Raw genomic sequence first — 21,264 nt, 5'->3', positions numbered from 1 at the left:
CAACACCTGGATCACTATCAGAGAAAGCTTTGACCTAGATCTGACTTTGTGGCTCAGACCCAGCTCTCATGGAAATAAACAGGCAAAAAAAAAAAAAAAAACAATCACTGGTAACACTCTAATGCTCTGCCCGGAAGCACAAGCACGTGTGCTGTAAGAGCAGCTGTCAGCCTGGGATAAATATCCTGCATAAATACTCCCAGACATTGAAGCAAGTTGGGTGATTTTCCTGCCTCTGATAGGGACTCCCCACTCTTGCTGCTGCTAAATCGACTCCTAGACAACTTATCCCAAGGACCATAAACCCACAGCTGAAATGCAAGTGTTTCCAAGAGAAGGAAGTCTCCCCAGGGATAGTCACTGAGCTACATTCCCAGTATACCCAATCCTGTTTTCAGGAGAGGGTGTGAACATTACTCGTAAATACTTGTTGGTGTGTTCACTCTTTGGTCACAGAGAGGAGGAGACATTATTCAGCTCCTATCATCAATCAGTGCGAAAGCACTGTACAAAGGGTGTGTGTATCCATATCATTAGCCCCCATTTTATAAGGGAAGAAACTGAAGAACAAAGAAAAAAGGATTTGTCCAAGGTCCGCCCCAGAGCGGTGACTATAGCATTGGTCTCCTGGCTTCCACTCCACAAACCTGCCCTCTGGCTACAATCCCACCCTTTTTGAGCCTGCTGTCCACCAACATTAAAGCAAGCGAGTCCTTTTTCAAACATCAGAGTTACCCATGAAAAATGTTCACATCTGAGGTGTTTGCAGGCTCCTCCAGGCACGGGACAGGAACACCACCATGTGACTTGGCCAACTGATTACACCTAATCAAGCCAGCTGGTCCATAGATTGGCGACTGGTCCGCAGATTTAAAAACCATCATGGAAGAGAAAAACCAATGACTGTGAATCGAGGAAACTGCATCGGCTCAGAGTGATTCTGTGAGCAAGGAAAAGGGGCTGACTTGGCCCCACTGGTTACCCCTCACACACTATTCGCTGAACTTCAGGAGGCTGCTGTACATGGGGGCAAAGGCAGATCTTTGTAGAAATATTGACAGTGCATCGCCAGAGATAACCTCAATCAACCCAAGATTTGTAGGGCTCATAGACTGGGGACTGTTTGTTGTGACTGATACGGCAAATTCCAGTAATACATTTGGGAGATCTTACTGTATTAAGTTTATGTATCATTGTGGGTCAGGGCTTGTATGTAATTCCATGAGGGAGGGTGACCAACGCCCACCAGGAACTAAGAACTTTATGAGGTGTTGAGGCAAATTCACTCAGATTGCAACAACTCCAGAGGGGTATAACCACCTGGGGAGGCTGCATATACTTGTTCCACCTGGATTCTCCAGAGTCCACCAGGCAAAAAAAGGACTTTTGGATAAATCATCTAACTTAGTGCCTTCTTTCTGATCCAGCAAACAGACAGGACCTTCTGTCCAAGGGGGGCCCCACAGGATCGATGAGTGACGTCGGGTTAGCTTTTAGCATGTGCATAGGAACATGTTTTTAATACATTTTCTCTGTAACGCTTTCACCTTAACAATAAATGTGCTTGCTTACAAAGAGCTCCGGGGTAACTTATAACTGCAGGCCATTATGCTATTTACAGCCTCTGGGGAGAAAGCAAAATACAGACGCTGGCCTGCTTAGGCCACCTGACTTGTTGGGCATAACACAGTGTAGGCAGGGAACTGTAGGGCCTGGAAAAACCCAGTCGGGAGGGAGAGAGACACAGGCCTCTACACCAAGAGAAGTGATGGCTAAGGAGCCAGGAGCATGAGAGTGGGTGCCCTGGCTGGACTATGGGGGAGAAATACAAGTGCAGTTGCCCTGAACCGTGACACCCACAATGAACTCCTTGGGTAAAACTTCCTTAGTAACATACAGGCTTGTGCCTGTGTGTGTTATTGGTCAGACTGATCTGTGCTGGAAGATTACGTGGAGAACGAACACTATGGCTCAGCAAATACAAGTGTGCAGTACTGAGCTACCCTCTGGTCCAGAGGAGGTCCAATCCCCCGCGCAGCCTTTTTAAGGAACATTTTGTTAAGGCAAAGTTACAATAAAACGTTAACTTACTACATCACATGTCACTTCTTCGGGATCAGGTTAATATTAAAAGAACCTGGCAGTTTCTCAGGTCACACTAAGGGGCCAAATTCCATTGACAGCAGTGGAATTATTATTACACCATGAGTTGGATTCAGCTCAAGACATTCTCAGAGACCAGAATAAAGTTGACAGGACTTACCACAGCCACTCGGATTTACCAGTTGTTCGGTACTGTGGGAATCTTGTGACGGGTGAGAGAGACAGGAGACCTAAACAGAGCAAAGCAACAAGAAATAAGATGGGCCTAGCCATGGGCTTTCTCACTGCCTTGTGGAACTGCTTGAGTCCATACACAGTGCCAGGCAAAACATTTTCAGGCAAAAAAATTTATTGGAGACAAATGCAGATTCGATGACACCAAGATGTTTTGTGAACTCATGTTGGCTTTGACTAACTGTTCAGTTCAAAAACTATTCCCCCAAAGTCAAAACATTTAATTTGTTTAGTTCAAAATGACTTTTCATCTCAAAGTTTCCTTTAACTTTACTTTAAAAAATCCAATCAACTGGTCAAAATTGCAACAAACGTCACGTAGACGGGCCCTTAGAAAGAACACTGCACTTTCAAAACATGCCATAATTAAACCCTGGACGTGTCAGGAACTGATGAAGCCCTTACACAGGGAAATGGGACAGATTCATTCTGGAGCAAGAAAATGAGAAAGTGGTGAAAATAATAATAATAATAATAGAAAAAGCCATGAGGAATCAGCTAACTGGACTAATCGTCCAGAATAGTGAAATGGGAAAGAACGTGAAATCATTACAGCCAGACTTAGCTCAAATGTACACCAGGCAGAAACTGGTAGTTTAGAGGGGGAAGGATTTCCAGGTAAGTTCTCTGGGGCCTGGTCTACACTAGCGGAGGGCGGGGGACGATCGATCTAAGATACGCAACTTCAGCTACGAGAATAGCGTAGCTGAAATCGACGTATCTTAGATCAACTTAGAATCACTTACTTCGCGTCCTCGCAGCGCGGGATCGACGGCCGCTGCTTCCCGGTCGACTCCACTTCCGCCTCTCGCCCTGGTGGAGTTCCGGAGTCGACGGCAGAGCGATCCGGGATCGATTTATCGTGTCTACACTAGACACAATAAACCGATCCCCGATAGATTGATCACTACCCACCGATGCGGCGGGTAGTGTAGACGTGGTCTGGGGCAGGGGCCAACTTTTAGTTGCACCTGTACAGCTCCTGGCACAACCAGGAGCTGGTCCATGACTGGGATTCGTGGGCACTACAGTAATAACACAGCTGTTGTGTGGTTTCAAACTGCATGAAAAGAGGAACATGGGTTAGAACGATTTTGATTTGCAGCCCATCTAGAGTCATGAAATAGGAGGGTTTAAAAGGTATTTGATAAAGGCAAGTCTACAACAACAGGGCACCGATTTAACTGGGTGTTATTTATAAGTGGATTCTCCCTCACTGGCAATTTTTAATTCAAGATGGGATGTTTTTCTAAAAGATCTGCTCTAATTCAAACAGGAATTATTTGGCGGAAGTTCTCTGGCCTGTGCTATGCAGGAGGTCAGACTAGATGATCACAGTATCCCCTCTGACCTTGGAATCTATGGATTTTAATCCGGTTTAGTTAAACCAGGGCGAAAGGCCAGGTGGATGCCCTCATTTTGGTTTAAACCATGATTGTTTCAGTTCAGGAGGTTAAACTAACCCAAACTCAGCTGCTCTTCAACTGAAGTCAGAGCATCCACACAGGAGTCTGCACCGTTTGACTAAACTGGTTTCACTAAACCAGTGCACATTTGCGTGTAGACAAGGCCCAATGCATTTTAACTCACTTGAGTCTAAACAGGGCTTTGCACTTAGTGTAGACAGGGTGAGTTGTGTTTAGAGAGATGTTAGCTGGTCCTGGCTGGTGTTGCGGTTACAGAGCTAGCTGCATCTCCGATCTCTCTCTGTATGCAACCCTCCCCTCTCCCCCGGCCTCCAGGCATTAAGCCTCTTTCTTTCACCTCGCTGGGGTGGGATCCCACAACTCTCTTGGTCCTGGACACGGCCTCTGGCTACAGCCCCTGGGAACTGGCCGTGATCTCTCAGCAGATCGAACCGGGCTCAGTGCCTGCATGACTTCCCCGTGCCGGCTGGGATGATGATTGAAGTGCTGACTGCATAGCTTTCTTAAACCAAAGGACGGCTCAATCTTTGCAGCACAGCACAAATGAGGATTTTAACATAACAGGCCTATGAGCGTGGCTGTCTAACCTAATCCTCAGCATCCCCCTGACAGCTTAGGCAGGCCCATCTACTTCCGACCCATCCTGCAGGGCCCGGGTCTGAGTCAAGGGGCTGTTAACTCCCCTACACAGTCACCCTAACTGTTTCAGTCCTTTGGACCCCTCTATTCCCAGCCTGGGCAAAACAGCTGTGTAACTCGGGCTGGGGCCCGCAATCAGCATCTTCACAGCTTAGTGGCTGTGGCCCTGTCTCCTATCCACCTGCCCCTTTTACCCCAAGGTCTTCTATCCCAATCCATTGTGCTACCTCCCTGCTATTCACCGAACCCCCCAGGGGCAGACAGTAAACCTCTCCCACGTCACGGTCACGTACAGCATCCAGAAATTAACACGGATCAGAATTCCTAGCCCCACATCACCACAGCCAGCTTGCCCCCAGCCCCACCCGCCCTGGACTATCCATGAGCCACTAACCCATTTTTAGACACGACCTGTTCTCCTAAACTCACTGGACCCTTTGTGGGAGTCTGGTTACAAAACTGCAGTGAGAATGCATTTGCCAACACAGCCACATCCCGCCGGGGTGGCTAGGCAGGGGCCCTGCCCCTCTCTAGGCCAGAAGGCCCATCCCCCATTTCCTAGCCCTTCCTAGCCCTTCTAAAAGTCTCTCTGCACCTCCGCACAGGAGACCTGCTCTGCCAGGCTCATCCCCCTGGAGTGGTGCTCCATGCGCCCTCCATCCAATCCCTCCTCAGGCCTCATTCTTGTGGGGGGCCCAAGCAGCGTCAACCTCCCCTCCCCCATGCCAGCTCCCCAGCAGCCTCAACCTCCCCTACCACAGCCCCCAACAGCAGTGACAACCTCCCCTCGCCCACCCCAGTCCCTCAACTGCATCAACCTCCCCTCCAACCCCGAGCAGCTCCAACCCCAACCTCCACCCTGAGAAGTGCCGACCACTGGATTTATCCTCCTTCAGACTAGGGCCGGCCCTAGACCAAATGGCATCCACCCTCCATTTGTTAAACTTTTGAGTACCTTATTTTTATTGCATTTGTAGCCCATTTCATGACTTTGATGCACAGTTTGATTTGCATGCATGATTTATCCCTGTCATAAAAGACGATAAATTTGCACGCTAGGATCTGTAAATCTGTATTCATGCCATATATAAGCAAATAAAAAAAAAAAAAAAACTTATTTCCCCTAAGCTTATAGAAACTTTTTAATGTTAAGAATAAGCATCTTTTATTTTCTACGTGGGGAAATATTAGGGAGAGCAAAAGTCTATGTTTCGCAGTCTTAGAAAGTCATCCAACTTTACGCATTAAGCCTGATAAAAGAAGTAACGGTGTTTCTTTTATATCGTTGCATAGACAGGGGTTTGATAGATATCTCTGGTGTAGGGTGACCAGAGAGCAAGTGTGAAAAATCGGGACGGGAGTGGGGGGTAATAGGTACCTATGGTAAGAAAAAGCTCCAAATATCGGGACTGTCCCAATAAAATTGGGACATCTGGTCACCCTACTCTGGTGTATCATTAAATATGTCCTTTATTAGTCGCTACTCACACTCTTCAAGTCTTAAAACACAAATACACTTTCACAATTACACAACAAAACAAGGTTCACAATATCTCAACTGGGCTCTCATGTCTCTTCGTTCTTACATCTCACTGGCTGACTGGCAACGCCCCTTACCTACCCGCGAGGGCCTCGCTGACAACGTTCTAGGAGGTTCAAGGAAAATGTAGTTCTCGAAGTCTGGGAGGTTCCACGAGATTCTACATTCTAGGAGGTTCATGTCAAATTACTTCACCTACGGAACACCCAAAACATGTCACCTCAAACTTTTTCTTTTCCCCTTTGTTGCGAACAACAAAACCAGCCCTCCAAGCCCAGCGCCCCACAAACCCGGCACCCCAGGCATTGCCTGTCCCTAAATCTGGCCCTGCTTCAGACTATTAGAATATCTTAATTTACCACAAATGTGAACTCACACCTCTCTGTAAGTCTCCAGGCTTAGCTATTGCACTACAGAATACAGCATAGTAACCAGATTCATGCAAGCGCTTTGCTATTGGTCGTCTCCCAGCCCCATCCCAGCACTTCCCATACAGACTACTGCAGGGGTTCTCAACTTTTTTCTTCCGAGCCCCCCACCCAACCCGCAACAAGCTATAAAAACTCCACGGCCCAAGAGGGCCACAACAACTGTTTTCTGCATATAAAAGCCAGGGACAGCGTTAAGGGGTAGCAAGCAGGGCAATTGCCAGGAACCCCTCACCACAGGGGCCCCCCGTGAAGCTAAGTTGCTCAGGCTTCTGCTTTAGCCCTGGGTGGTGGGGCTCAGAGCCCTGGGCTTCAGCCCTGCACAGCAGGGCTTAGGCTTTTGACCTGGGCCCCAGTGAGTCTAACACTGAGGCCTTAGCGGACCCCCTGAAACTTGCTCACCCCTGGTTGAGAACCATTCAGTTAAAGGACAATTGATTAACAGCTGTGAAATAATCCTGCATTTCATTTTTGGTGCCTCTGCCTCCAGGGTTCTGAGGCCCAGATCCGGAAAGGTATTGAGGCTCCTAACTCCCATGGGAGCTAAAATACCTTTCAGGGTCTGGGTGGGAGTGAGCTCCAAATGCAGGTGGAATCACAAATCATTTTCACTTGCCCTAATCAATTCGAGACTGGGGCAGTAAAACACCAGCACTGCCCTGCACCGTCCCGCTTTCCCCCCATACATGCAATGAGCCAGAGAGCCCCACAACAAACATCATGGGCTGGGTCCCCAGCTGGTATAAGTCGGCATCGCTCCAATGGATCAGCACTGACCCCTCACCATGGTGACAGGGGAGCATAGTAATAGGATGAAATTTAATAGTGAAAAGTGCAAGGTCATGCATTTAGGGATTAATAACAAGAATTTCTGTTATAAACTGGGGATGCATTACTTGGAAGTAACAGAGGAGGAGAAGGACCTCGGAGTATTGGTTGATCACAGGATGACTATGAGACACCAATGTGATATGGCCGTGAAAAAAGCTAATGCGGTCTTGGGATGCATCAGGCGAGGTATTTCCAGTAGAGAAAAGGAGGTTTTAGTACCTTTATGCAAGGCACTGCTGAGACCTCACCTGGAATATTGTGTGCAGTTCTGGTCTCCCATGTTTAAGAAGGATGAATTCAAACTGGAACAGGTGCAGAGAAGGGCTACTAGGATGATCCAAGGAATGGAAAACCTGTCTTATGAAAGGAGACTCAAGGAGCTTGGCTTGTTTAGCCTAACCAAAAGAAGGCTGAGGGGAGATATGATTGCTCTCTATAAATATATCAGAGGGATAAATACCAGGGAGGAATTATTTAAACTCAGTACCAATGTGGACACAAGAACAAATGGATATAAACTGGCCATCAGGAAGTTTAGACTTGAAATTTGACGAAGGTTTCTAATCACTGGAGGAGTGAAGTTCTGGAACAGCCATCCAAGAGAAGCAGTGGGGGCAAAAGACATATCTGGCTTCAAGACAAAGCTTGATGAGTTTATGAAGGAGAGGATATGATTGGATAGCCTAATTTTGGCAATTAATTGATCTTCTACTACTAGTGGTAGATATGCCCAATGGCCTGTGATGGGATGTTAGATGGGGTGGGATCTGAGTTACTACAGAGACTTCTTTCCTGGGTGTCTGGCTGGTGAGTCTTGCCCACATGCTCAGGGTTTAGCTGATTGCCATATTTGGGGTCGGGAAGGAACTTCCCCCCAGGGCAGATTGGCAGAGGCCCTGGGGGGTTTTCGCCTTCCTCTGCAGTGTGGGGCACGGGTTACTTGCTGGAGGATTCTCTGAACCTTGAAGTCTTTAAACCACAATTTGAGGACTTCAATAGCTCAGACATAAGTTAGGGGTTTGTTACAGGAGTTGGTGGGTGGGATACCGTGGCCTGCATTGTGCAGGAGGTCAGACTAAACGATCATAATGGTCCCTTCTGACCTTAAAGTCTATGATTATCCCTAGCTTTCAGTGCCACTGGAGGCAAAGCAGAGTATTCTCTAGTGAAGTGAGTAGCAGAAGAATTTAACCCAGCGCTGCCCCTCAGCATGGTAAGATGTCACGGGCCTTAGACACCTTTGGAAATCTGGCGATTCATCTCTCAGGATATGGCAACAGCTAGAAGCGAGCCTTCCAGCCCAGGGAGACAGATGCACTTGTGTGTTAAAAATAGCAGCGTGGCTGTGGGGGGGTTGGGCGCTCAAGCCCACCAGCCCCTGGGTCTGATCTCACGTGGCTAGCTTGGATCTCCACTGGAGCTAAAACACCTGCAGAGCTGCTTTTAGCACGCTAGCCCTACCCAGGCTGGGCGGCTCATGTCCAGGTGCAGGACAGACAAACCCGCTGGGCCTCAATTCCCCACCTGTGCTACTTCATGGGGCGTTACGAGCACTAATGCTTTAGAAACCGTGAAGCGCTCAGATAGGACAGTAACGGAGGCTAGAAAAGAAAAAAACATTAAATCTCCTTATTAAAACAACCTCTTTGAATGGACAAATGTGACTGTAAACATTGTGATGTTCCTGAAAGTTTGTTTTTTGACAAATACAATGAACATTTTTGGTTGGTTTACTGGGTTTCAGTTTTGTTTTTCTGGGTTTTCTTTGTTGTTTGTGTTTCTTCTGTTGCCAGTTTTGATGGTCTTAGTCGCAGAGGGTTTTCACAATGGGACGTTTACAAAGGCAAACCCTTACAATGATAAAACTTGAAATTTACATGTTCAAAAGTTCCAATTTTCAGAAAAAGTCAATACATTTCCCCAGAAATTTTTTTAAAATCCCTCCATGTTATAACCTAGCAGAATAAAAATGTACTTAACACTTCCATGAATCTTAAAAAATTTTGAGCAGCTCTTCTTTGCACTAATCCTCATTCTAAACTTTTCTTCCCCCAATAAAAGAAATAGGTCTTCATTACCTCGGGCTACCCTCCTCACAACGTGAGTCATGTCAATACCCTCTCTCTACTCATTTCCCAACATCCCACTTTGGAATAACAGCCTTCCATGCTGAAACTGGGACTAACCAACTAATACCGGGCAACTCCAAATATTTACTGCATGGCAAATCGGATTCCAGAAAATCAAATTCTGACCTGCCCCAAGTTAAGACAAATATCAGCTCCTTGATTCGTACCCCTTCATGCCAACAGTCAACTCCTCAGTCACACATCAGCTGGTCATCTTTTGGGGGCACAACTGACAATGCTGGAATTCCAGCTTGATCCAAAGCCCAGAGAAACCAACGGAATCACTCCCCTTGGCGGGCTCCGGGGCAGACCCTAGCAGAGCTATTTAAGCCACCCCGCGGAGCTCAGCACAGCTATTTTATATTATAGTAACATCAGGAGGCCCCGGCACACGGGGTGCTGTGCAGACAGTGAGACACAGTTGCTACCCCCAAAGCATTTACAAACTAAATAGTCAACCGGGGAAACAAAGGCACAGAAATCTGTCCAAGATCAGTGGCAAAGGTGGGATCAGAAGCTAATTTTTGTGACTCCCAGTCAGCGCCCTACCCACTAGACCACCAGGGCGCTGCTGAGGATACGGATCAAAGGGAAGTATTTATACTGAATCTGGATTTGCCGTGACAGTTTGGGCTGGGATTCCAGCCAGTTAGCTGTTTCCCCAAAGATCACCACAAGCCCCTAAAAATAACTCGGCCGCTACCTCCGTGGAGGCATTGGGTTCCAGGTCTCCAGTTCCTGAACTCTGAATCCCGCGACTCCCTGGAAAAGCTTTTCTGAAGCGCCTTCCATCACGATGCTCAGAACAAACAGCGTGCTGGCTCCTTGGCAATTGTCCCAGTGAAAACACACCCAGCTGCTGCTCTCTTACCCTCCCCACAGCTCACCTGGAGCCTGCCTGGAAGGGCATGACCCTGCCAACACCGGGGCTGAGCACTGGGCAAAGTCAAGAGCACAGGGCCCGATAAGGAGTACGGGGGCCTCTGATCCTGCATGGACAGGATGCTGCTGCCATGTCACTCTTCGCTATCTGACCTCCACCCTGTAACAGACCCGGTGGCAGTCTGTTCATGGCTCAGCCTCCTACTGGATACCCCTGCACGAGCTGGGCTCTCTCCTCTTCAAAGGGGCTCTTGGATGCATTCAACAGCCCTGCCCTGTTCTGATTTAATGCTGAGTGGGGGGAATAGCACATGATGGATACAGGCGCAATACTATTAAACCCCGTAGGGGGCCCCGTCAGACAGAATGAGATGGCTCATAAAGGCTGCATGGAAAACGGGCTCATCAAAGTTACAGGCAATTGATGACTAAATCCTCCCTGCTCTCAAAAGCCATTTCTCCGCTTGGTCCTCCTGCCGTAGCGTATTCGAGGAGGCTAAAAGGCTGCCTGCCTGACAAATTCGCTCTCCTCCCTTGACATCCCCCCAGCTATTGTACTGTGGGTCCCCCACGCCCCGCTCAGCAGCTTCCCTCTACTCAGGGCTTTGAAATTGATTGAAAAGTTAAGGATCTTGAAGGAAGCAGAAGGCGGAGACGTGTCATCGGGAACAATACTTCAAATATATTCGGGAACGCGCAGCGAATTGTCTGAGGCATAAATCAGGTCAGCTGCCTCCTCTGAGTCACTGCGGGGTATTTAATGCAAAGGACTTGGAGTCCATTATAAAACATCCCAGGCCTGCTCAAGCACAAGAGCTCGATTCTAATTTAATTTAATTTTATCCCCGCATTCATTTTGACTCGCCATGGCTGACAGCACCTCACAGAGGCTGGAAATGCAACGGGCCAGGTCCTCAGCTGGCGTAAATCCTGCTACACTGGAAGGCGTAGCCCATTTCTACTGACTGTGGCCGCAGCCTCGGGGGCTTGAAGTGGCATTTAGGGCTCGAGCCACAGCAGAGCTGAGGGGTGGGGACGCCGAGCAGCACCACGCCTAACATTTCGAAAGCCACTGGGAGACACAAAGCCCAAGTTTGGCGCTTAGGCTCCCTATACAACAAACGGGGACAGTAAGGGTACGTCTAGACAGCCTGCCAGCACCCTTACAGCGGGGCACACAGCACGTGGAAGTTGCAGCTTGGACTGGAACGCGGGATCTGAAGCCCCAGGCCCTCAGCTTCATTGTAAATCCCAGTTCAAATCCCTTCTCCCCCTCAGGTGGTGATGGGACTTAGCTGGGAGGGTCTCACGCATCCTATGGCACGAACGGATGTGAGGTCCTCCTCCTCTACTCCCCCCGCCCAGCCAGGGGCTGTTCTGCATAAGCCCCCCGTACAGGGGCCCAGTCCGGTCAGCGAGTTCTGAGCTCACTTACCAGGCGAGGAAGGCCCATCTTCCCGTTTCGTGCGTTGCTCTGGCGTCTGGATGCCGAGAGGGAGGGAGTGGCACGTGTGCACAGAGGCAGAAATACAGGTACTGAGCAAACTTGTACGGCAAAAACGTCAGCGCTGGGCAAGTTTAGGTGCTACAGGGTTTGGAGGCAGCTGAGCAGGGTTTTGTGAAGCTGATTCTGCGAGTTAGGCACCTAAAGTGACAGTCAGTCAAAGTCTTTTTGGGAATCTAGCCCCTAAATCCACAAGGAGGCACCTAAATAAGTAGCCTCCCTGCCTGAGATGCTAACAAACCAACGGGAGCTGCAGGGGATCAGCACCTCTTTGGGTTAGGGCAGAGGTGGGCAAACTATGGCCCTCGGGCCACATCCAGTGCACGGGACTGTCCTGCCCAGCCCCTGAGCTCCTGGCCAGGGAGGCTTGCCCCCAGCCCCTCCCCCGCTGTTCCCCCTCCCACACAGATACGCCGCTGCGTGGGCAGCGGGGCTGCGAGCTCCTGCCACTCTGAGCAGCATGGTAAGGGGGGCGGCGGTCGGGGGGTTGGGCAGGAGGTCCCGAGGGGCAGTCAGGGGACAGGGAGCAGTTGGATGGGGCAGAGGTTCTGGGGTGCCTAGGGGTCGGGGAATGGGGGGGGGGTTGGATAGGGCGTGGGAGTCCTGGGGGGGCCTGTGAGGGGGCGGGGGTGTGGATAGGTCGGGGCAGTCAGGGGACAGGGAGGGTTGGATAGGGGGTGGGATCCCAGGAAGGGGCAATCAGGGGACAAGGAGCAGGGAGGGTTGGCTGGGTCGAGGGTTCTGAGGGGGACAGTCAGGGGGCGGGAAGTGGGAGGGGGAAAATAGGGGTCAGGCTGTTTGAGGGGCACAGCCTTCCCTACCCATCCCTCCATACAGTGTCGCACCCCAATGTGGCCCTTGGGACAAAAAGTTTGCCCACCCCTGGGTTAGGGGGTGACTTTAGGCCCAGCCCTAGGATGCCAGCGCTACCATCTCAGGAGTAGCTCTGGGAGACATAGCAACACCCCTTCTTGCTCTGGGGGTAGTAACTTACTCCTGGCCTACACCTGTAGCCAATTACTACCTGCCTCAGGCTCGCTCAGCTGCTCTTGCTAATGAGCAGGGGTAGGAATTGAGCCCTGGCTCTGCCCATTTGCTACCCCTCCCCCTGCTCCAGGTAGGGAGCAGGTGAGCAAGCAGCCCCACAGATCTGGACCCAGGTCCAGGCAGTCTGTGTAGGGGGGTTCCTAGTCCCTTTTGTAACCCCAAAGCCTTGCACACAATCTAGCCTTTATTTAGGCATCCGCATTGGAACAGGCCCTTACGTGCTATTTGGTTGAAAACCCGCATCGAACCACTATGTCCAAACAAGCGTGTACAAACTGTGGGCCAGATCCTCAGCTGGTGTAGCTCAGCATAGCTCCAGTGAAGCTACGATTTACACCTCGATCTGACCAGAACTGTGCTCAATAGCCAGAGTTAGAGAGACAGAAACAAGGCAGGAACCGTCCAGTTAGCTAACCATTCCTCCCTGCCATGCTGAAAACATCCCAAATTACCAGCCGATAAGCAGCTTTAAAATCCAGTTTACTTTTCTTCAGACACATTCAATCATGATTAATAATATTACAGCAACATCTAGAGACTGAGGCCCCATTGTGCTGGCGGGACATAGACGCATAGTAAGAGCCAGACCCTGCCTGGAAAAGCTTGAGCCGATCCTGACTTCCATGGAAGCCAGATCCTGCATACCTTTAAGGATCTGGGCCTTATAGTCTAAGCAGACAAGCCAGACAAGTGGTGGGAGGGGAAACTGAGGCACAGAGAGGCAACATGGTCACCCAGCAGGTCAGTCGTGGAGCTGGGAATAGAGTCCAGGTCTCGTCTGTTCCTCTCTTCACACGTGGGAAGAATACTCCCTATGTTTAGTAAACGATCATTCTCATGCTCTGCCCCTCCAGAAAGCTCTCCTTGGCCAGCCCATGGAGTTGAAGGCTGAGTCTCTCCCTTCACACATCCTCCTGTTTGTAGATTTGATAGGGATTCAGTATGCTGTAGGTTTATCTGGTGCATTTCACTTTTGGGATCTCAGGCAACACCCCTGGTTTTGGCTGCACAGCCCAGCTGGAAAGGCTCGCTCATCAGGACCAAAAGAAAAGGTCATTAATTACATGGGGCCAGATCCTCAGCTGGTGTCACAGGTCACTGAGGCCAAAGAAGTTGTGCTGATTAACAGCAGCAGAGGGGCTGGTCTTGCTGGTTTCTGCTAAGTGAAACTGTGTTTGCCAGATGGAAAGAACAGAGATCGACATTTTGAAATGTGGGGGCCAAAGTAGCTCGGCAGAGCCGATTCACAGCTGGATTTCTGTAACCATGGTCAAGCGGGTCAAAATTGGGAGCTAAATGTGACAGTGCGCCTTTAAAATCCCCCAGCCTGTTGAATGACATTAGTTTGATGCTGATTAAATTGCTGGATAGCCCCATCTCTGTCTGTCCCGGGTTGGCTACCACCGGCCACGGTGGGCTGGGACTAGAGATGAGAGAAAAGTACAGAGCAGCTTCAGCGATGTGGCAGGGGCAGAGTCTGCAGAAGTTGGGATCTGCCTTAGGATGCAACGCGTGCTGTGTGCACAGATGGCAGGGATGCACTGCACTTTCCAGAGGTCTTTGCCTGTGCACTGCCTGCCACCACGTGAGACCCTCCCGACGCTGACTGCCCCATCCCAGCGGCTGGTGGAGAGGCAGCAGCTAGGAAGCTGACCTGGATGATAGCAGAGTGTCTAGCTGCATGGGGATGGGACCCGTGCTACTTTCCCTCTCCCTGAATGGAATGCCCCTTATGTGACCTGAGCTATGAGGGGGAGCAAGGACAGAGTACAGGGAAATTCGCTGCAGCTGATCACAAAGGAGAGACTCCAACCTGAGGAGCCCAAACCGCATTGACTGGGAGGGAAGAGCCATCCTAGCCAAGTTGGGGTGGGTGAGAGAGAGGTTGAGAACATCCCCTAATACCGAGACAGAAATCTCACCTGCACAGCAGTGGTTATTAGACCCTACTGCACCGCAGCTCCACATAGCCTCCTTGCCTCCAAACAGCCCCAGCTGGATCTGCATTCCTTCATGTTAAGATTGCTCTATACAGATCCCAAATCCCTGGTGGATTTGTTCCAGCTGAGTTCAGCAACAGCACTTAATAAAGAAATCACACACAGCCTTGCATCCTATGGGGATCTCAAAGCACTTTGCAAACACCCATTAATTCTCTCAACACCCCTGCAAGAAACTGACTGAGAAACAAACAGAGGCCTCGGGAAGAGAAGTGACTTGCCCAACATCACATGTCAAGTCAGTGACAGAATAGAACCCAGGAGTCCTGGCTCCTAGTCTTTTGACCTAACCACTAGAAGATACTGCCTCACAGAGCTGGGACTAGAACCCAGGAGTCCTGGGGTTCCTAATCCTTTGCTCTAACCACCAGCAACACTGCAAACAGTTTAGCTGAGCAAGTATGTAACTGACAGAGAAATGAACTCCAGTGTCCCTGTCCGAATCCAGCTCTGGCTACTAGTGTCCAGTGCCCAAAAGTACCTTGTGCTAGGAACAGAGGGAAGCAGATGCAGGGGCTGACAAACCGGTGCTGTGCCCACCGCTGAGCAGACAGTCAAGCTGGATCTTAGGTTCATGGCTGTCACGTTTTGGGCAGCTCTGCATGTGATGTTGCATTTAATGAACTAATTTGCATCTTTGTGAATGAAATTCACATGACCATACACCCTGCCCCAAACACTAGAGGGGCAGGGCGTGGAGATGCACAAAACTCGGCGGCTGTGAGTGCCGGAGTGTTCCTGGGGCCTGTCAGACTGGGGGTGCCGTAGACCCTTATCTTGTGTCCCCACCATCTCCATTGCTGCAGCCTTCCTCTCCTGGCTGCTCCTTGGATCCAGCAGGAGGGGCAGCGAGGGCGGCACCAGGCTGCCTGCTCCGAGCAGCCATCGCAAGCCACGGTGACAGCCCAGCAGGATGCGTGACATTTCAGCTGAACTGCAGAAAGGCTTGTCCCATGTCCACCAGCCCCGGTTAAGAGTCGGGGTTAAGCTTCTTTGTCACGCTCCTTTCAGCTGTGAAAGAATTCATTTCCTCCAGCCAGATGGGTGCAGGGCAAGAGCCCAGGGTATGAAGCAACGCTGCTCTGAGAGCCGGTTCCAGCTGAGTTGAGCTTAGCTTCATTCAAGGGAGCGAACAGACCAAAGGTGTTCGGCCCACCACGTGGCTGGGGCTAATGTAGCCTCCCTGTTCACAGCACAGCTAATGCCTGACACTGGCCGAGAGAAGCCCTGGCTGGGATGCGCCCACCCTTCTTTGCTCTTTGCTAGCTTCTCCCACGCAAAGGTCTCAAAGCAAGCATGAATTAATCCAAGCTCACGCACCCCTCACCCAACCCAGGAGGGAGGTATCATTGTAACAGTGGGGAAACTGAGGCACAGAGAGGCGAAATAACTTGCCCAAGGTCACACCGCGAGTCAGCAACAGAGCCATACCTCCTTGTTGTTCTGTCCTGTGCATTAGCCAAAAGACCATCCTTCTCCACCCAGTGAAGGACCGGATGCTGGGGCCACTCTCCACAAGTCATGCTGGGCAGAAGCCTGTGTAATGGGGACCCTGGAAAGGGCTTTAACCCCTCCATAAAAGAGCTTGAGGCTCTGCAGAGAATTAGTGGGTCTAGCTCCACCCCTCCACTCCTCTCGCAGCAGCTGCTGCCAAATGGGCAGGTTCGGCTCCCTTTCCCTGCTGCTGGAGCCGGCAGAGACTTTCAGGGAGTGTCATGAGCAGGGTCTGGCTGAGAACAAACTAAAGGCAGCAGCCAGAGGGCTCTCAGGAAAGGCTTTGGATTGGTGAGCTGGGCACTGCCAAGCGCCCTGGGCACACTGGTTTCCCTGCATTCATGCCCAGCATCTGTTTGCGTCCCGCAGATATTCTAGCAAATGGGTTTCCTGGTAGCAGCATTAATGGAAACGGCTTATTTGGAGTGAAATTCGACCCATGCCAAGGACCAGCACCTGGCCTATGCTTAAGTGCTTCTGTGCCCTCCTTGGTTCGCCATGCTCAGCTCTGCCAATGCTAACCTGCAGCCCTCCCTCCCCACCTCCCCAAGCAGCACAGCCTGCTGCTCACATCAGGCCATGCAGCAAGTTTGGGATATGGATGCAAAATTGCAGGTGCTGAGCATTTTTGAGAAGCTGGCCAAGAGGGGGCTGATTCTCAGGTGCTGAGCCCCCAGCCCTACCATGGGAGTCAAAAGCAGTTGCTGGCACTCAGCACCACTTCAAACCAGGCCAGCGTTGCCCAAGGACTTGGGAGCCACCCTCCAACTTATGTTGCCACAACAGCAGACCAAATGAGCACCCCTGCTCTGGGCCCCAACTTCCCATGCCTTGGTCATTAGGAACACTTATTTCACCAAAGTTTCCAGGCTTGTAAAGCTTCATCTGACAGACCCTTGGCCGTATTTCTACATCGCACCCCTCCTGCCCCAAGAGTGACTTCAACTGGCCAGTGTTTCTGGCTACTGCGAGCAGAGGGGTAGGTCTCGTGCCTACCCCTGTCGGGCCCCTGCAGGAGAACTCAAGCTGTTAAATGTGATGCACAGAGGTGAGAGAGAATTTCACAGGTGCATCTGTGAAGGCGCTTGTCTGGCTCCCGTTATCACAGTATCTGAGCATCTCACAGTCGTTACCATATTTAGCCACAACTCTCTCCCCCACACCGTGAGGCAGGGCAGTGCTATTGTCCCTGTTGTACAGGAGAGAAACTCAGGCCCAGAAAGACTAAGGCCCAGATCCTAAACGGTATTTAGGTGCCTAACTCCCGTAGACCCGTCTCAGAGGAGCTCCCTTGGGCGTCTCTTCAGATACATACCCTTGATGGGGAAGAAGCCCGGTGCAATGCTTATGGCAGTAGTTGGGGAGAGCCAGGTTTAGTTCCCAGCTTTGCACTGTTCTTCCCCCTCTGGCGCGTGCATTTAAAGAGACACCAAAGGGAACTCATGCAGGGTTCTTGCAGGCGTCACTGCGTGGGGCTGTGGGAGTGAGGCCCGGACGTGGGGGCAGCTGCTTTCTTGTTCCACATGCCAGCCTGGGACAGAAGGAACGTGTTTTCCATCCCGGACAGCCTTGCTTTGGAAGTGAGGGCAGGGCTCCCCTCCCTCTCCCACAGGGGCTGTCTCTTGTACTTCTGCCCTTTGATGACACTTGTCTGATCAAACTGAACTGAAGCCCCTTTGGGCTGCAATGAAACACACAACCCCATGTGCCCAGTGAGTGATGATCTCCCCGGGACTTGGAGAGAAGCTTTCATCACACTGAACCAGCACAGACAAAAACCTGGCTGGCCTGATGTATTTTCACGGCCGTCCCCAAAGGCATTTTCAGATCGGACAGAATCTCAGCTTTCATCGAAATGTAAGTATTAGCTCTCACGGGTGCAAAAAAGCGCTTTGATGTGACCTGAACGTAGCAGGCCGTGGCATCAGCTTGCGTTGATGACCGAGGCGTGAAAACTCTCCTGACCTCCAACCCTTTAATCTTACTGGGTGTGGACTCTGACGTCTACAGGTTTTCAGTTGTCAAAGACCATTTCTCAGCAAAAACTTGTGGCTTTCAGTGAAAATTTTCCGTTTTCAACAACTGATTCTTTTTAATCAAAAATCAAATGAGAAAAAAAAAATCATTCATTTCAGTTCTACTGAAAATTACTATAAAAAACGTTTTTTCCATGAAAAACTTGAAAAGTTTCAACAAAAAACCTGGTTACCTGCTGTGACGAAGTGGGACTGTTCTTAATGTTTCCTCTGAATATTTTGGGGGTGCCTCAGTTTCCCCTAGGCAGTTCTTAAGTATCTAGGTGGTGGGGTAAGGGTGTATGATCATTGCAGAGCCCTAGAGGGCAGGTGTGTGCAGGGGTCTGGACACAGAGAATGGCCGACACCCTGTTTCCTGGCAACTGATGGCCTGGACCCTTCCCCCCTGCAAGGTGAGAGCTAAAGGGTTGGAGAACAAAGGGATCAGGTGACCTCTGGCTCGGGAAAGGGACAAAGCCCAGAGGAGGAGGGGCTGGAGGGAGTTTCAGTTTGGGGCTGGCTGGGGACATGGAGTGAAGGGCAGACGTAGTTGTCTGGCTCACTGCCCCCAAAATGGATCCAGCTGAGGGGTCCCGTTCTCTGCACCTACAAGCTCTGTGTTAGACCATGTTCCTGTCGTTTAATAAACCTCTGTTTTACTGGCTGGCTGAGAGTCACGTCTGACTGCGAAGTTGGGGTGCAGGACCCTCTGGCTTCCCCAGGAGCCCTGCCTGAGCGGACTTGCTGGGGGGAGCGCACGGAGGGGCAGAGGATGCTGAATGCTCCGAGGTCAGACCCAGGAAGGTGGAAGCCGTGGAAGCTTTGTGTCCCGAAGACAGGCTGCTCACAGGAAGGCGACTGCCCCAGAGTCCTGACTGGCTTCATGGGGAGCAGTTCCAGAGCATCACCCGGGGACTCCGTGACACCTGCCTTTCGTAACTGTTGTTCTTCGAGATGGGTTGCTCATGTCCATGCCAAGCAGGTGTGTGCGTGCCGTGCGCACAGTCGTCGGAAGGTTTTTCCCCTGGCCTCACCCGTCAGGTCGGCTGTGGACCCCCCATGGAGGTGTATATAGGCCCCTGCCAGCCCACTGCCTCTTCACTTCCTTCTTGGTGGATACTCCGCTAGCGGGGAGGCGGGTGGGTCTTGGAATGGACGTGAGCTACACATCTCGAAGAACAAGAGTGACGAAAGTCAGGTAACCGTTTTTCCTTCCTCGAGTGATTTCTCACGTCAGTTCCAAGTAGGTGACTCCCAAGCAGCCCCTAGGAGGCGGGGCTGGAGTTCACCAAGTCGCAGACTGCAGGACTGCTCTGCCAAACGCAGCATCATCTCTAGCCTGTACGACATAAAGGTGTGAATAGACAAACGTGCCACCACCTTGCAGATGTCTTGAATAGGAACTGGCATCAGGAACGCTGTAGACGAAGCTTGTGCTCTTGTGGAGTGAGCCATTAATGCTGGGGCCGGTATCTTTGCTAGGTTGTAGCATGCCCTGATACAAGCCGTGATCCATTAAGAGAGCCTTTGGGACGACACCAGGAGCCCCTTCATCCTCTCAACAATCACAATGAAGAGCTGTGTCGATTTCTGAAACGGCTTTGTCCACTCAGTGTAAAAGTCTAACGCTCATCTGACATCTAAGGAATGGAGCTTAGGGAAGAACACTGGAAGAAAAGTGGCCTGATTTACGTGAAATTCCAAACTACCTTGGGGAGGAAAGCTGGGTGTGGCCGCAACTGCACCTTGTCTTTATAAAACACAGTATAAGGGGGCTCGGATATCAAGGCCTTGAGCTCAGACATCCTCGCTGATGTTATAGCCACTAGGATGCCACCTTCCAAGAAAGGCAAAGTAGACAGCATGTTGCTAGAGGCTCGAAGGGAGGGCCCATCAGCCTCGAGAGCAGCAGGTTGAGATCCCATGGGGGAATCGGCTGCCTTACTTGCAGGTACAGTTTATGTAGCCCTTTGAGGAGGCAGCCAACCATGGGGTTAGCGAATGCTGACTGTCCAGCTGAGCCGGGATGGAAAGCTGAAATAGTGCATCTTTATCGATGGTACCGCCACGCCGTGCTGTTTTAGGTGAAGTAAATAGTCCAGGATGAAGGGAATTGATGACCGCAATGGAAGAGTGCCCTTCTGCACAGACCAAATAAAAAACCTCTTCCACTTAGCCAGATAAGTGGCTCAAGTGGATGGCTTTCTGCTGCTGAGAACCTCCCTATCCGAGTCAGTGCATGCGGGCTCCAACAGGTTTAGCCATGGAGTTTCCATACTATGAGGTGGAGAGACTCTAGACTGGGATGCTGGAGGCGGCCGTGGTCCTGTGTCATGAAGTCCGGGACCATGGGCTGAGCTGTCCACCGAGAGGTCCAGCAGTGTGGTGAACCAGTGCTGACATGGCCACGCTGGTGATATCCAGATTATTGATGCTTCCTCTCATTGGACCTTGAGGAGGACCTTGTGGAGGAGCGGGAAAGGCAGGAATGTGGACAGCAGGTGCCTCTTCCAAGGAAGGAGAAAGGCGTCCGCGAGCGAGTCCGGGCTGTGATTCAGGAAGGAGCGGAACGGCTGACACGTCCTGTTCCGCCGTGCCATGAACAGGTCTATCTGGGAGATCCCCACCTTTGGAAAATGTCGATGGTGACATCCAGGCGGAGAGACCCCTCATGGTCGTGAAAGGAGCTGCTGAGGTGACTGGCCAGTTCGTTCGGCAAGCCCAGAAGGTTCAATGCCTCCAAGTGTATCGAGTGGGCGATGCAGAAGCCTCACAGCTTCAGGGCTTCCTGACACAGGGAGAGGAGCGAGCACCACCCTGTCTGTGCATACAGAACATCGCTGTGGTATTGTCTGCTGATACCGATTCACATCTGCCCCATGGATGGGTTTGGAACATCTGGCAAGCCAGGCAAACCGCATACAACTCCCTGACGTTGATGCGCAGCGAAAGTTCTGCCTGGGACCAAAGACTTTGAGTCCTGAGTGTGCC

General features: G+C 50.9%; 1 protein-coding gene across 3 annotated transcripts in view; it reads right to left on the bottom strand.

The window, feature by feature from the left end:
* The window catches only part of SYT2 (synaptotagmin 2), a 184,515-nt gene that overhangs the window by 62,566 nt on the left and 100,685 nt on the right, over positions 1–21,264 (bottom strand). For 2 of the 3 annotated variants that reach the window (XM_084610963.1, XM_084610965.1), the window contains exon 2: positions 2,264–2,333. The gene's annotated coding sequence lies outside the window, so the exon portion shown is untranslated. Of the gene's footprint in view, positions 1–2,263; positions 2,334–3,083; positions 3,211–21,264 lie in introns of those variants that run through there. The other variant, XM_084610964.1, reaches the window with a different exon arrangement.

Source organism: Lepidochelys olivacea, assembly GCF_965140295.1.
Source record: "Lepidochelys olivacea isolate rLepOli2 genome assembly, chromosome: 21".
In the NCBI taxonomy this organism is placed as follows: domain Eukaryota; kingdom Metazoa; phylum Chordata; order Testudines; family Cheloniidae; genus Lepidochelys; species Lepidochelys olivacea.
The sequence above is the reverse complement of the archived record's forward strand: the minus strand, read 5'-3'. Positions and strand labels throughout refer to the sequence as shown.